The sequence below is a fragment of the Rhodnius prolixus genome, unplaced genomic scaffold (assembly GCF_049639745.1).
Source record: "Rhodnius prolixus isolate KJV_2025 unplaced genomic scaffold, Rpr scaffold_10, whole genome shotgun sequence".
NCBI lineage: Eukaryota > Metazoa > Arthropoda > Insecta > Hemiptera > Reduviidae > Rhodnius > Rhodnius prolixus.
Window position 1 is genome coordinate 28,040,867 of NW_027411615.1, and position 15,789 is coordinate 28,056,655.

The 15,789-nt window shown below is 33.9% G+C and overlaps 1 protein-coding gene across 8 annotated transcripts in view; it reads left to right on the forward strand.

Moving 5' to 3' along the window:
• Positions 1-15,789, forward strand: part of kek2 (leucine-rich repeat, immunoglobulin-like domain-containing kekkon 2 protein) — a 562,599-nt gene that overhangs the window by 260,605 nt on the left and 286,205 nt on the right. Inside the window, exon 1 of one of the 8 annotated variants that reach the window (XM_074133671.1) lies at positions 11,220-11,408. The exons of the other annotated variants lie outside the window; for them this stretch is intronic. The gene's annotated coding sequence lies outside the window, so the exon portion shown is untranslated. Of the gene's footprint in view, positions 1-11,219; positions 11,409-15,789 lie in introns of those variants that run through there. 8 annotated transcript variants of the gene reach the window in all.

Below are 15,789 nucleotides of genomic sequence, written 5' to 3' on the forward strand. Positions count from 1 at the left end.
TTTTATCCTTCTAAAAATAATTTCAATTTCACTTCAAAAACATTATTCTAGAATAATATGCCCTCTTATCCGGTCTTTGCTCTTTCATTCATGCTGGGCATAACTTTAGTCAAAAGGAAAGATTATGAATAAAACAGAATCGCTAGTAGAAATAAAATAAGAAGATTTATATTTTAACATTTCAATTTAAAGAGATAAAATATAAGAGATAAAAATAAAAGGAAACAAATGGAAGAAGATACATTTCAATGGATAGAAGGAAACAAATCATTGGATATTATTAAAGTAAGATTTATAGATACAAGAATTTTTAGAGACTTAGTAAAGTATTAAGGATATCCCTAGAGTTGAAAACCAATAGCAATACTTTATGGACAGCTGCATAAATCTTTTCTATGTAGAAAATTTAACAGCAACACGATCCATCTAAATTTTAAATAATATATTTCTAAGAATATTTAATGAGAAATGGTTTCAAGTGGATTGTTTTTACAAATTAGGAGAAAACTGAGTAAGTTAATTATTAATATTTCTGGGATGCACCATAGAATGTAATAAGGACGAGATTTTACTGACGCAATATTTTTGACTGAAGGGAATCGATGCGCAAATAGAACGTTTAGTTGATTAAATTTAAATAGATTGTTTATAAATTACTTTTTTATAAAAAGTAAACCTCTAAACCTGAATTATGAATTTTTATAAAGTAACTAATGAGGATTATTATTATCCTCTTTATTTATTTTTGCAACTGCATAACGTTGCTGCAACAAGTGAAACTGATATAACAAGATGCATAGTTCTTTTAAAATACGTGAGTAGCACTACAGGGGAGAATTCCAACCCATTGATGAAACACCCGAAGAAGAACATTGAACTATTGTGTACTGATGCTAACTTCATTTAGACGATCGCGTGGGATGAAGGATTTTGGAATGATGGGAAGTTGAAGTTGGCAGCCTGACTTGTACGAGTAGCAACATCAAGAAACCCCAGATAACACACAATGAATTTCTTGGACTTGCACTGAAATTGAATCGCTTCGCGAGATTGCATCCATTATCCCCATTTATCCAAAACTCCTACGTATATCCAAAATCGTCTACTCAAACTCCTTTCCATCCACTCTGTCGCGACATAGCCTCCTACAGATCCTTCTAATCCTACAGACACACAAAAGAATCAAACACATCCTTTTCCCTGCATTCTGTATCCTTCACATCTTAAGCTCGCCACATACCATTGTTATGAAGGTTATAATGTACAGTACATTGGAACTTCATGTCTGTACTTATTGTACTTTTTTTTTTTTTTTTTTTTTTGCATCGGCTTTCGCCATACAGCCAGGTGCTTATCACTAGAATATCACTCACTCTCCATTCTTACTTATAAATACATTCGCTTCACTCATTCATCCCTCTACTATACACAACTACGAGTATTTACATATACTACAACTAATGGATGGATCAGTACTCTATATTCCTGCCATCCTTATAGCTTAACCGAAATTAAAATCACGTACTCCTTCTCTAATCATTTTCTTCCATTCATTCAATAACTTTTAAATACATTCATATTTCATTGCTAGCTCTGCTATAGACTTAAGCACATATATGTTGGTGGAGAATATTATGTCTTCGTAGCGAAATGGTGCATCTAAATACCTGTATATGTCGTCAAACATTCGTTTCTTTTCTACCACATAACGTGGACATATCCATTATTATATGTTTGAAATCCTCCTTCTCATTGCAATCTACGGCAAAGAGGAGAGGACCTTTTTGTTGATCCTGTGAAGATACGATCCACACACCGGCGAAGTTCGCTCTCAGCCTGCTTATTGTCGTAACAACCCATTTATTAGTGACAGTTCCCTTAAACCATGGTTGCCTAGGTAACTGATCTGCCATAGTTTTATAAGTATTGTACATACTTATAATAAAGATTTATTTATAATAAACAAGGAAAGGAAGTTAAAATAACGGAAACTTGTAGCTACAAAAACATAGCGGACAAGAAGATCTCGGTGCAGGTTAGAGTTAGCTACAAAATAAGGAGCATTAGCGATTCGACAGAGTGTTTTTGATTGAAAAGATTGGATTCTGTAGTTATTAGAATCTTTAGTTGAGTCCCTAAAGTTCCATTCAGCAAGTCCAGCCAAGTTTAAGTATCATGGTGTAGTTTAGTCGTTTGTTGTTTAATGAAAGTTTCGATCTTTTGTCGAGAATTCTAGAGAGATTGAATCTCGTCGCTTTAGTTCTTTCCGTTTGAGTCTAGTATGTGGATTCCAGGTTAGGCGTTTAACCATAAAGAGTCCTAGGTACTAACCACAATCTGTTGCAGGAAGATGTTTGTGGTTTAGGTAAACTGGTGAAAGGATAGTTCGCCTTAGGCAAGAATTTAATGTAATTACATTTGTTTTCATTTATTTTAATTCTATAATGAGAATAAAAAATAAAGCTTAAAAACATAGAGTTTATCAATAAGAGGAAGTGTTAATACAGTACCATTTAGTTCTCTAGAGTTAAACGAAAAAGAAATCTCACCGTATTTTGCGTATTCTTAAAATTCTTATTTCCGCTGCAAATTCAAAATAGAAAGATCTTGAAGATTGCGTAACTTCCTCTGAAGAAGTCCTTAATAAAAGGACTGCAGTAAATGTAAGGAGGATTGCCTAGGCTTGATGCGAGGCAATTTATTACCACTTTTCTTATTTCCTCTTGAAATGAATAAAGTAATTCTCGTTTAGAGTTTATTATGACCATAACAGTGTATTAGATGATATAATTTTGCTTTCTTCTGTAAAACCAATATTAACAGAGCGTATTCAAGCTGTAACAAAATGTTTTCTTCTATCTCACAAAGGAGTTTATTAAATAGAAGAATTCACTCAATGATTTAAGATTTGATTTTTTTTTATCTTAAAACAACCGTTTCTATTCTTCATCATTTAATTAATAATGTTCAGAAAGAATTTTTAAAAAGTGAAGCTTTCAAACTTTTTAATGAAATCCTTATTGTTTCTTGCACATCCTCGCCGACAGAGAAGTGAATTTATTAACTGCATTAAAAGGAAGTAGATGGGAGGCCATCTAAAACTGTGTTGGACTTATTAAACAAAAAATTACTTTGAATTCATATTGTGTAATTTTTACTTTAACCAAACTAAGTCTAAATACATAGCCTTCACACTCAAACGTCAAACTCCACCACCTGTCTTCTTACATCATACACCTATCCCACCAGCCGACCATGTGCAGTACCTTGCAATGTACCTAGACAAGAGACTTACCTGGAACCCCCATACAAGACTTAAACGTACCCAACTAAACAAACGATACAAACTTCTAGCCAGACTACTTGACAAACGCTCAAAACTCTCACTACAGAACAAACTACGACTCTATACAGCTCTTCTCACACCAATATGGGACTTACGGACTCGAACTTTACGGAACAGCTAAAAAAAATCAAACATCAATACACTGCAAACACTCCAATCCAAAATATTCCGCCGCATAGTAGACGCTAACATTCTATGTTAGCAACCACACAATACATAAAAATCTCCAAATTCCACTCGATCTCCGAACTTGCCAAAATCCGATATAAAAATTTTCATCAAAAACTCTCATTTCATCCCAACCCTTTAGCTGCAAACTTGTCTTCAACTTTGCTACCCTCCAATCCTCGAAGTCGGCTGAGGCGCCGTTGGTTTCGTGACCAACTGGGTGATTAATGGCGGCCATCACTGGATGACCGTCATTCACGTCTGCCACGCTATTTATTTACACTTATCGTATTTATTTATTGTACCCTGTAGGTGCAGGTGTAAATTTCAATAAAAAGATATTTAAAAAAAAGAAGAAGTAATTATGTGTGTTACGAAAACTTTACATTTAGCTTAGGTGGTGCTGCGATAATAATGTTTTGGCTACATCATGAAATGTCCCTTTTTTAACTACATATTTGTCTTTCTGTTTATGTAACCCTCAGAAATCATACATGCACATAGGTTTGATTGTAGAGTTGTACTCGTATATTAGAGTTTTTGGTTCCAAATGAGCAGTTTAGATCTGCGTCCAAGTAGTTCGGGAACCTAAACGGTCTATTTTCTCAGATGCTCTAATGAGGGCTCTCCCAGAACAAAAAGAGCAAAACAAGCTCTCTAGAGAGAGTTCTAGGAAGGGAAAGAGATAATTTGAAGACTCTCTTGCATCCTATTCTACACAAATTTGGCTCCAAAAGAGATTGGGCATCTATAGGGTTTTATATAGTATATATATATATATATATATATATATATATATATATATATGAGAATTCTTACAAAGAGGTTTGTTTTTAGCCCCACTACAGTCATTTCCGTTTAGTACGTTTTCAGAATCTTATAAAATTAATTAAATGTTCCTGAAACCTTTTTCATTAATGATTACTTTCTCAGTTAAAAGCAACGCTTATATATTTAGAAATTCTATCTTACATAGAATGGTTTTCCTTTCATAAAGGGACAAGATTGGAGTAGAGAATAACTTAAGGATTCCATAGCGGGTCTCTTATTGGTTGGATATAGAAGCTAGGAAAGAGGGGCATTCTCTGTTGGAAGCGCCATAGTTTAGCTATAGCAGTGACAGGCCTGCAGAGAAGCACACTTCCAATTAGAGGGCGTCCTAATCCTTGAAGCTTTTGGAGCTGCTACGTACTAAGCTGTGACAAAGTGCCGTACAACTGAAGAGACAGATTAGCGACTCAAAACTATTGCCAAGCTCGTCGGGCGACAATCCACCCACTCCTGGTGTTGCCTGATCGTCCTACCAGTTAAATACAGATTAAAGTAAAGTTTGACGCTTTCTACAAGACATAGGTGTATTGTGGAAAATTTGTATCCTTCAATTTGTAATCGCATTGAAGATCTTTCAGCCCTATTTTACGGTGATAATACAAATTATGTAGTAACTTTGGTCTAATTGGGACTTGCTTTTTAGCTTTTATTAACGAAATAATTAAAAACAATAAAGAAGATAGGCCTAGTTTTTCATAAAGTTTACGTCACCTTTTGGATATGAATCCAAATTATAATTTTAAATTTTTCTTTTACCTTGTTACTTGAGATTCTTTTGTGTGCATGTATGAACTATACCTTACGTCAGGGGTCCACAAACGTTTTACACAAAGGGCCAGTTCACTGTCCCTCAGACCGTTGGTGGGCCAGAATATTAAAAAGAAACTATTTTAAAGTAAAAAAAACAAAACGGGAACAAATAGAATATTTAAAATAAAGAACAAGTAAATTTAAATCACCAAACTGCCCAGTATTTCTATGGGAATTATGGACCTGCTTTTGGCTAATGAGATGGTCAATGTCCGGTTTAGTTATAGTGCTTTGCCTTTCTTCCTACTCTGCTGTTATTTTACACTGTTTTCGGAGCCGTGACGCGTGCATCCCCCGTCACCGGAAGTAGTACTGTACATGAGCAACGCAGCGCTTTGCGGCACCGCCACATATAGTGCTTCTCTCTCACTGACCACCAATGAAAGAGATGCCCCTTCCAGAAGTGCGGTGAGGGCCGGATAAATGTGGCCCGCGGACCGTAGTTTGGGAACCCCTGCTTTATGTTTTCAGTCCTGCCAACTTTAGGACTTTGCAAGGCAACATTTTTAGGTTCCATTCTGTGTACAATATACTCTTCAGGCATACCAATCTATCCTGAGATTACTCTGCTTATCTACACAAATAATGTGTCTTATCTAACCATCAAATTCAAGTAATAGCCAATAGAATTCTTTAGTATCACCTGACTTTTATGGATGACAAAACTGACCGGTTCAAAATCTTAATACACTTCCTGCCTACTGCAATAAAAGTCCCTTATTTGTAGGCAACGTAGGTTCAAGGGATGTTGCCTGAAATTATTTTATGTCTTTCATGGATGGTCCCGAAATGGGGCGTTAAACTACTTTGAGGCTAGCGTACACTTGAATTACCATGGAAAATGCACAACTGTTTTACAGGCTGCAGTTTATGCTATTCTCTATTGCGATTTCTAGCGACCGAACCTACAACTTGCCCCGAACTCTTTAGTTTTTGCCATCTTATGAGTTATGATAGACTGTTTCAGGGTGTGTGGTGGTTAGGTTTATGATGTTTGGTTGGTGTAGACGGGTGGTCTGTCTTTTTGTCTTTCAAGTTATTGCTCGATTTGCTCGGATAGCTGTGAACATGGGTCTAGGACCGGCAATTTGTCCTGAATTCAGTCGGTCGCTGTTAGGTGGCTATATTCGTTCAGAAGGACACTTTCTTAAGTATTGGGGCAGAGGGAATCATTAGAAATTGTATTTAAAAAGAAATCACAAAAAAATTATATCTGAAGAAGATTACTTGAGGTACCTACAGCTGTAATTTTTTAATCTTAATTTGATCTATTTTTCTGAAATATTACATAATTTATCTTCGAGTTGTGTTTTAGAGCTGAGAAAGAGTTAGTATAAAGAATCGAATCTCATTTCTACAATCTTTTTTCTGTTTTATCAGTTATTTTTTCCTTTTTTTTTTTGTTAATCTGTCAAATTATTTGTGGATGTATTAAAAATAATTTAATTAGCAAACATTATCAGAGTGATTTTAATTTAACTATAATTAGAGCAACATTAATTTTGGCCTGAATTTTGTTGACAATGATTGATGAGGCTACAAGCAGTGAAATGGTTTTACACGGTAAATGTCTAAGTAACGTTGCAATGCTCTTACGAATATCGTTACTTTGCTTAGTGTTAATCTGGAGCTGGTAAGAGATGGGCTGATCAAAATGTTTTTCTTCTTCTTTTTTTTTAGATCTAAGCATTTTGAAATTAAACTCAAGCGCTCACTATTTCACTTATTCCAGTTAATAAAATCAATTACTGACTTTCATTTAATCCAAACATTTAACATTTAACTCTGTTACGGATTTTTTTTTTTCTTTAATTCTTTAAACTGCTTAAAAACAGTGTAAAAGCCCAATTAAGTTACGATAAGGGGTTTTAACCAGTTAAGAGTGGAATTTGACTTTAAAAACCCCCTAAAGTCAATGAAAAGACAATGACGTGTATACACGTTGAACGCAGGGCAAAACAACCAAAAGTTTACAACGTCATAATAGTCACTGCAAGCGACATTTTCTGCAATCTCTGAGACTTCAGATTACAGAGCATTCTCTGCTCATTCAAAAATCTTGCACCGCTTTAAGTTATGCATTGCTCTAGTTAACTAGAGACGCAAGAGCCTTTTACAAGGAAGAAAAGAGCTTTGAATTCTGTGCAAAATGAAATCATGCTCGTACTGAGGTCTGAACCTCTATCTAAGGTAAAAACGGCATTGCACAAGGGTTGAGAGCTTCTATTTATGCGTAATTCCCCAATCTCTAATGCGGAGACCAAACATGTACCAACCACTTATCATTTGGCTGACTCCCACCATCCCCCTCCGTATAAAATACTTGGCAGTTCTATTGGTAAGATCAAGGAAACATCCCACCAAATAATATTCTAATTGTATTTTATTAAAATTTCCAGTTTTTATAATTAATGGCAATTTTATATTTTTCACAACGAGTATACACGTCGAACGCACCTTAATGAGATTTGGTTTGGTTTGGATTAATGTGTCGCCAGTTTGTACACATTACTAAATTCTATTATTATTAAAAATATTAAAGTAACTGCTTACACTTTTGACCTTATACAATACAAGTACTTCGGCAAAATATAAATCGTAAAACAAATAACAAATCAATATACAAAATAAAACTGATCAAAGGAAAAACAAACTTTAATAAATAAATTGGAAAACTGAGCAACAATGGCCACCAGATATAACAATGTTTAAAAACATAAAAATAAATAATAATATAAATTTCCATTAATTAATACAAAAAAAAATACTTTATTAAAATAAAATGAGATTGAAAACAAATGTATACAAATTAAATTTTAAAAAAAAATCCTCGTTTTAACATTATCACTATCTCTAATTAGATAATTTGGTACACTTACACAGAAGTTCGCACCATTACAATCGGAAAGAAAATAATAAAGATATGAGCATATCAAAAACTGTCGAGGTGCATGGATATGAGTTTGACTTACAAAGTACCGGGTACTTGAGGGCATGACGAACGATGCAAGACTGACCCCGTTGCCCACAGGGTACATCTGCGTTTTTCAAATCTTTTACCCTATAAGAGGTGTGGCTATTAAATAACGAGACTATTGCTGTAAAACATTTTATTTTAAATTTATAGATATTTAGTTATTATCACCTTCAATATACACCCCTCCCCTATCCCTAAAACGCTCCATGCGACCATTACCATTGTTCGAAACAGTGCTGGAAGTGAACTCCTGCATGACGCGTGCCGCTTTTCTTTCACAGCTTCAACGGACTGAAATCATGTTCCTTTTATTGCAGATTTGACTTTGGAGGAACAGATAAAAGTCACATGGAGCAAATAAGGCGGATGGCCTAAAACTGGGATGTTTGTACTTGGCTAGAGCCGTCTTGGACAGACTATGCAGTGTGAGCCGGCGCGTTGTCTTGATGGAGATCCCATGACTTGTTCTTCTACTAATCGGGTCGTTTTTTCCTCACTGTTTCACGGAGTTATGTTGATTAATTATAATCGATATTTTCATCCGTTTTGGACATGGAACGGCGACCCGGGCGGTCATCATCTCCGACGTCTTCTCGGCCATCTTGGAAACGCTTGAATCACTCAAAAACTCGCGCATGTGATTAATATTCATCGCCATAAACTTCTTTTAATAAAAGATAAGTTTCAGTAGCGGTTTTATCAAGTTTTGATGTGAAATTTCACGACAATTCGTTGCTCTACTACATGTGTAGTATCATGTTTTCGGGCAAAACGAAACTAACACCTCTTACACAAACGACGGCTCCGGTCAGACAGATTTCTCTACAAACAAGTGAGACGCTGCAATCGAAAGAGAAGGCTTTACGCTGCACAGCTGTCGGTCGTTAACATTTGGCGCATGTATAGTTCTTCTGTATCAGCATCAGTCTCGTTATTTAATAGCCACAACTCGTATGTCGCAGTTTGCTAGCTATTATTATCGTAAAACATATCTTTCTTTGACATCACCTTTAACCTCGCTTGCTTTAAATATGTCTTTACCCGGGAGCAGTCTTTCCGTGTACATTTCCCTTTCACAATATGAAATTTTCTTGAAAATTTATTGCAAGTTAATATTTTTCTTTGCGCTTTTTTAGTAATTGGACTTGAGACAATCTTCAAGCAGTATAAAGACAGGATGAGACATGTTTGTTCGTGATAGGGTCAGCTGGTGGTAATTTTATCCCTGTTTGTTATAGTAACCTGTATCATTTTTCAAGTAATAAATTTTAGTTTTTCTCACAGTAACATTCTATGTGTTTAGATTATCTTTAAATGAGATCTATGGGTTGGTACCCAGAGGAAAGTAAAAAAAACAAAATGCGATTCTAGTATCTTTCTTGAATATCAAAGGACGAACAGTTGGAAAACGCTTGTTTGGCTTTCTAATAATTCTTTCTTAAAAACTCAAAAAAGAACAAAATGTGTTGTTACTATCAACAGCCTAAGCAGACATGAGGGAATAGAAAACCTGGAAATGATCTCATTTATATATATTTATATATAAATATATACAGAATATAAATAGAAGAATTTAAGATAAAGGAAATTCACCAAGTGAAAGAAATGCTCACGGAGCTCCGAATCAGTTACAAGGACGCCTGTCCTGTGTTAAACTGTCTTTTGCTTTATTTACAAAGTAATATTGTATCGATCCAGACAATATAGTTAAATTCTGTTAATTTATTTTTTAATTAATTTGGGACTTTCAGAGTTGTAACAAGTAATTTAGAGCAGCAATTATTGCAGTAAATAAAGGATGTTTTACAGGAGATGTAATATGAGTATATGCGACGTTCTGCCAGTCTCTTAGGTGGATTATTACATCTTTGTTGATCATAATCCAGACAATAACCATAATCCATTAATATCAATACCTTTATATATATAAAGGTAATATATATATATATTAATAATAAGCCTTAAAGCCGTGTTATTTTGAAATATAGGCTATTGAGAAGTTAAACACATTTTATCCTTTTAATCGCATCCTTGTAAACGATTTAATTATTAATTTTCCATCACATTAATTGTTTACTAAAGATTATTACAGTTCACTGTGTAATAACCGATTAAGAACATTATACGAGTATTATCCGAACAAGAAGGCACTTGTAGTTTAATGTCTTCCTAATTTGGCGCAAGTTAAATGGGAATGTTATTTAAGACATAATTACTATTTACACATATGTATATTTGTTACGTTATTAATTCTAATCTATTTCCAATTTCCCTCCACTAATATCTAGCAAGAGGAATTGTGTTAATTTATTATATAGAGTTTTTACCAGAAACAAAAAATTTTAAGGCATCATGAGTGCCGCCATTATTGTGAAACATATTAGGTTAATTGCGAACATTTGTGAAATCTTGATCATCTCCAATTTATCTCACTTTCTAAGTAATATGTTACTTTATGTTTATTCTTGAAAATATAAAGGGCAATAAATTCTCTGTCTTCCAAAATCTTTAAATAATTCAGTCTTCCAAAATTAGTAACTTTTTTAAAACTGTTTGAACTACAGGATGGGGCAAAAGGTATGAACCGGTTTTAAAGGGATGTCAAACAAAAACAATTCAACTTACAGAAATTATGTTTATATTGTTTAATTCAGTACAGAATCTAGTTTTTTACGTTAAGTTTGAAAGATGATATCACGTAGGTGGCGGCCGTCAGCGGCGATGCACTCTTGAAGGCGAATTCTGAAGTTTTCAACCGCTCTTCTGCACATTTCGATGGGTATTGCCGTAATTTCCTCTCTGATTCTGTCCTTAATTTGTGATTTTTTTTCTTTGGGGGTACATAAAGGAAAATGTTTTTAAACGTCGTCCACATACCCAGGAAGAACTTAATGACAGAATCAGAGAGGAAGTTACGGCAATACCCATCGAAATGTGCAGAAGAGCGGTTGAAAACTTCAGAATTCGCCTTCAAGAGTGCATCGCCGCTGACGGCCGCCACCTACGTGATATCATCTTTCAAACTTAATGTAAAAAACTAGATTCTGTACTAAATTAAACAATATAAACATAATTTCTGTAAGTTGAATGGTTTTTGTTTTACATCCCTTTAAAACCGGTTCATACCTTTTGCCCCACCCTGTAAATTATTTCAGTTTGAGAAGGATGAGTGGGTGGAAGCGAGTTTCTAAAACGAAAATAGCTGCTCAGACAGCAAGGATGAGAAAAAAGATTTATTCCTTTACCAAGCCTTAACCAAATAAAGTCAACATTTTGGTGAGTGATACTCTAGTGATAATAATTTTTAAAATATCAATTCTATAGAAAAATAATTGTTTTCATCAAAATTTTAACCAATTTTTTATCAGTTACCGTTTCAATATTTCTTCCTTTAAATTTTACTAGCAAGCTATAAATCCTAGTTTAGTGTTCGTATTTCCTAAATATTAAATTAAATTCTATGTTTTGCCTTCTTTTGACCTTTTTCACAAAGCATTGCATCTCTCAAACTATTTTTTTTCACATTGGCAAAGAGTGCAATTCCTTTTCCCTTCGGAAAAACTCTAATATATTCCTCTTGTGAAAAAGAAAATATGTAAATACAACTACTGAGTAACAAATCCATTTGCAAACTTACTACCCAACAAAAAACAGATTATCACGACATCACTTTGTAAAAAGTATTAAAAAGTGACTTCATATACAAAATTGTGAATAAAATACTCTTTAGAGACAACATTTTAATTTCTTTGAAGTTAACAGAATTCCAGATTTAACTTTATAAAACATTTAGAACGTAACTAATTTTTTACATTTAGTTGTAAACATTTAAAAAGATTTACAAACAAAAAATGTTTAAATAGAACTCCAGGTAATGTAATAGAAATTATGCTGTAACCAGGATTGATTTGATGTACAGCAACTTCTTTGACAATTGGTGAAGGGAGTTCCATGGAATGGAAACATAAAGACAGACTCATTAAAACTGAACACATATCCTTTAAAATAGGAGAGAAATATTAAATAATTTTAACCTAACTTCGCCTTACAACATTCGATTCTATTCATACTTCTAATTTTATTTAGAGCTTAATGATAAATTGCGCGTATTTACTGTAAAGCTTTACTAATTGCCTCTGAATTTGGAATTAGAATTTAGGCAATTAAGGAACACAAGTTACGAGCAAAGAACGCAATGTCGAAGAGTTTACCTGGTAAAAGAACTCTTTTACTCTGGTAAAATCTAATAAGAGTCCAACAGATCCTCTTTCAAATGTGTGATATTTTATCTTTGTTTGGAGCGGACGAAGGTATAATTAAAACCATCCTCGGTTGCACTAAATCATAAACAAGTTGACGTTTAGACGACTAGCTGATTCTGTTATCTAAACGTAGGAAAGACAAAATAATGCTGAGAATAATAAATTATGAGATGGATTGAAGAGGAACAACTTCATTTTTTTTTTTTGAAGCTGTTCTATTATGACAAATCTGTAGTACTTGAAGTGTTGAGCAATTTAAGGGAACGCTAGGTAATGCAGCAGGTTACCACATGTCAACGCCACGTCATACAAGTGTTATCTCCTATTACCTCTAATTGGTGATTATGAGGAAAAGCCCGCAAATCTGTTCTAACTTCCGTTCGGCTGAACTCCTGAACTCTATTCTTACCAGTATAGGTTTCTTTTAATCTGATTTAATCCATTATCTTATTCATTTATCCTTCATTGAATATTTAGTTTGTTGTCCTCCGCCATGTTGCTAATGCCCCCTATTATGTCACTAACCTCATCCTTCACAAAGATCTAAATAATATCCCCTTTGTCACTGAAACAATCCATTCACGATTCCTCAATTTCCACAAAAGCCTATCCTGTAATCCCAATTCAACAGCTCAAACTCTTTTCTCATCATCCCATCCTGATAATCCCCCACGACGTCTAAAACGACGTTGGCCTCGTGAACTCCTAACCTAGATCTTTCGAGCAACAAAAATTCCCGATATTGTCAGCACTGGCTGATTTCTCTCTTCCTGTGTTCGTACGGTTGCGGTATGCGTCGGCTATTCCTTGGCAGCTTTTGCATGGATTGTACTTGTTCCATCCACACTTTGCCTGATGTATAGTATAAGTATTTTTATACAGGTAGCAATAAACATATATAAGAAAGTTTGTTGTTTTGTGATCTTTAGTTTAATTATATAATCTTAAGCTATTTATAAGTGAAGCTCTTATAAGTTTATCTGTTTAACAAGTAAGTGTAAGTTTATTTCTATAATTTGTATAGTACAACACTATCACTTTAGTCCCCAATTATCGTTAAATACCTTGTGTCAAGTGAGTTTGACTCCCTCATATCAAAATTTGGGAATGACCTGCTTTCACAAATTAAAACTTCTTTTCAAAAATTAGAAACAAGCTTAACTCCTCTCTACCCAAAAGAGGAAATTATAACTAGCAAAGATGTTGTTAACAATGCAGATGTAAACTTTTACAAGATTTTCGAGTTTGTTCGTTAAAAAGTTTTAACAGCAGCAATGGATAAGCTCCTAAACGCACGCCAACAAACACATATAACACACTCGCTGCTCACATAAACACAAAGTGTGTTGAATAGTAGCGCCAAAATTATCATGCTTACAAGTGGTTTTTTTTTTTTTTTAATATAAAATAAATAAAAAAATCGTAAGGATACTATCGAGATTCGTCAATAAAGTTTTGACCAAAATAATCGATTCGCTAAGTAATTGCAAACATTGAAAATAATGTGAATAAATTTTGTATTTAAATCTCAATATTTTTAAATTTTCCTATTTTTAACTTTTAAGTAAATCGTTTTGAACATTGACTTTTCCGTAGTAATTTATTTAGATAAGCCTCAGCGATTTGTCCGGAAAACTTCGTTCAGTAATTTATGAACAGTTCACCTCACCACTAATTTCCTCACTGTCTGATAAACTGGTTTTTCTTTCTTACTTTGCGATTTATTTACTTACAAGACATTTCTTTGCTACATGCTCTATGGCATTTTCAAATTTATTTAATTTTGTTTTTAACTTAACTTTAATTTTTTAAATAGTTTAATTAATAATGAGGTAAATAATTTATACAGGTAATGTTTCAATTTTAATAGGAAAGACTTAATGAATAATTAAATAATTATTCATGCTAAAATATTATGGTTATCCATAGGTATGTTAGATATTCACTGACAAATGATGGGTGAGGAGACGATTGGCAATAGGTTGAGATTGACACAATAATTGACTTTGAAATCATTCATGATTGATGCTAGTAACTCGCAATAGAAAACGTATGAACTTTAGAGCTTTGCAATCGTTGAACCAAGCATTCAGGAACATACATTTTTAATATAATTAAAGATAATTTACATTAGACCAGATTATTAGGCTCTTCAAATATCTATAAACTTACGAAACTAATATCAAAATTTCATCTGAAATATATTTTCTTAATTCAGAATCAACTACCTTACCACAGATAGATCTTATTTTATTTTAAAAAAAATTTTTGTCTTTCATGATTCCTGAAGGATTTTAGAAATAAGATCAGTAGCTGTTTCAATAACTGTATAGCAAGGGAACGGATTAGTTGAGTGGTTAGCGAATACTGGATTGCAACGCGGAGATCATGGGTTCGAACCCAGCTGGTGGCCCTTAGACTTTCTCAACCTAGGAGCTTATTTCTGCTCACTATCCGGTGATGGACAGTGTTGTCTGTAACGAGAGTTCAACACTCTACTGGCCGGCAGTGCACTGAAAAAAGCTCTGGGCACCAATGTTAAAGATACAAAAAGCAAGAAAGAAAAGAAAAAGGTCCATCGCATGAAGCTTCTTCATAATCTTAAGATTCTTATCAGATTAAAAATCAGACAGAAGAATATCCAGGAATTAGATAAATTCAATTATAGTTAATCAAAGCAATTTTCTCATGAGGACTTTACGTCCAACTCCCAAATTAGGTATCGTGAACGGAGGCGTTTAGCATACGCTTGCGAAAAGAAAGGTCGTTTGCTAAACAAAATACAAAAGTAACGCTGGACGATTTAATGGAAAACGACAAGGATAACCAAAAAAAAAAAGAAATGAACTTTGCGAACTCCAGGATATGAGAGATGAATTGAAATAAAAGGGTGCAAATATGGCTGGAAGTCAATAAAAGTTATCTATATGTAGTGGCATTGATGGAAACCAGAAAGAAAGCCCCGAGCGAAACGAATGCAATAAGGTGGGAAACAAGGAACGTTTTCACTTGTACGCTTTTCTTGAGAGGATGGGGTAAACTATGAATTTAGGCATTACTAAAGTACTAAACATTGGCGCTAAAGTTTATACTATAATTGTAAAAAAGTGCCAAAATGTGTAAAAATATTGTAGATCTCTGGCGGGAGATAAGTACCATCACACTAAGTTGCAGTTAGGGTTTGTGTCGAAGAAAGAACATGGTGACTTCCTTTTGAAATTAACCAAAAAACTTTTTATAATGGGGCAATGGTGAATAGATAAAGAAAATTCTTTATTCAGTTGGATGCTTCTTTATACTTTAATACGTACTTTAAAGAAAGTGTAATTAAGTAAGTAGAAACTGGAGAGACTTGGAAACTCTTATGAGTACTCAATAAAAGCCCAGAGCGGTGA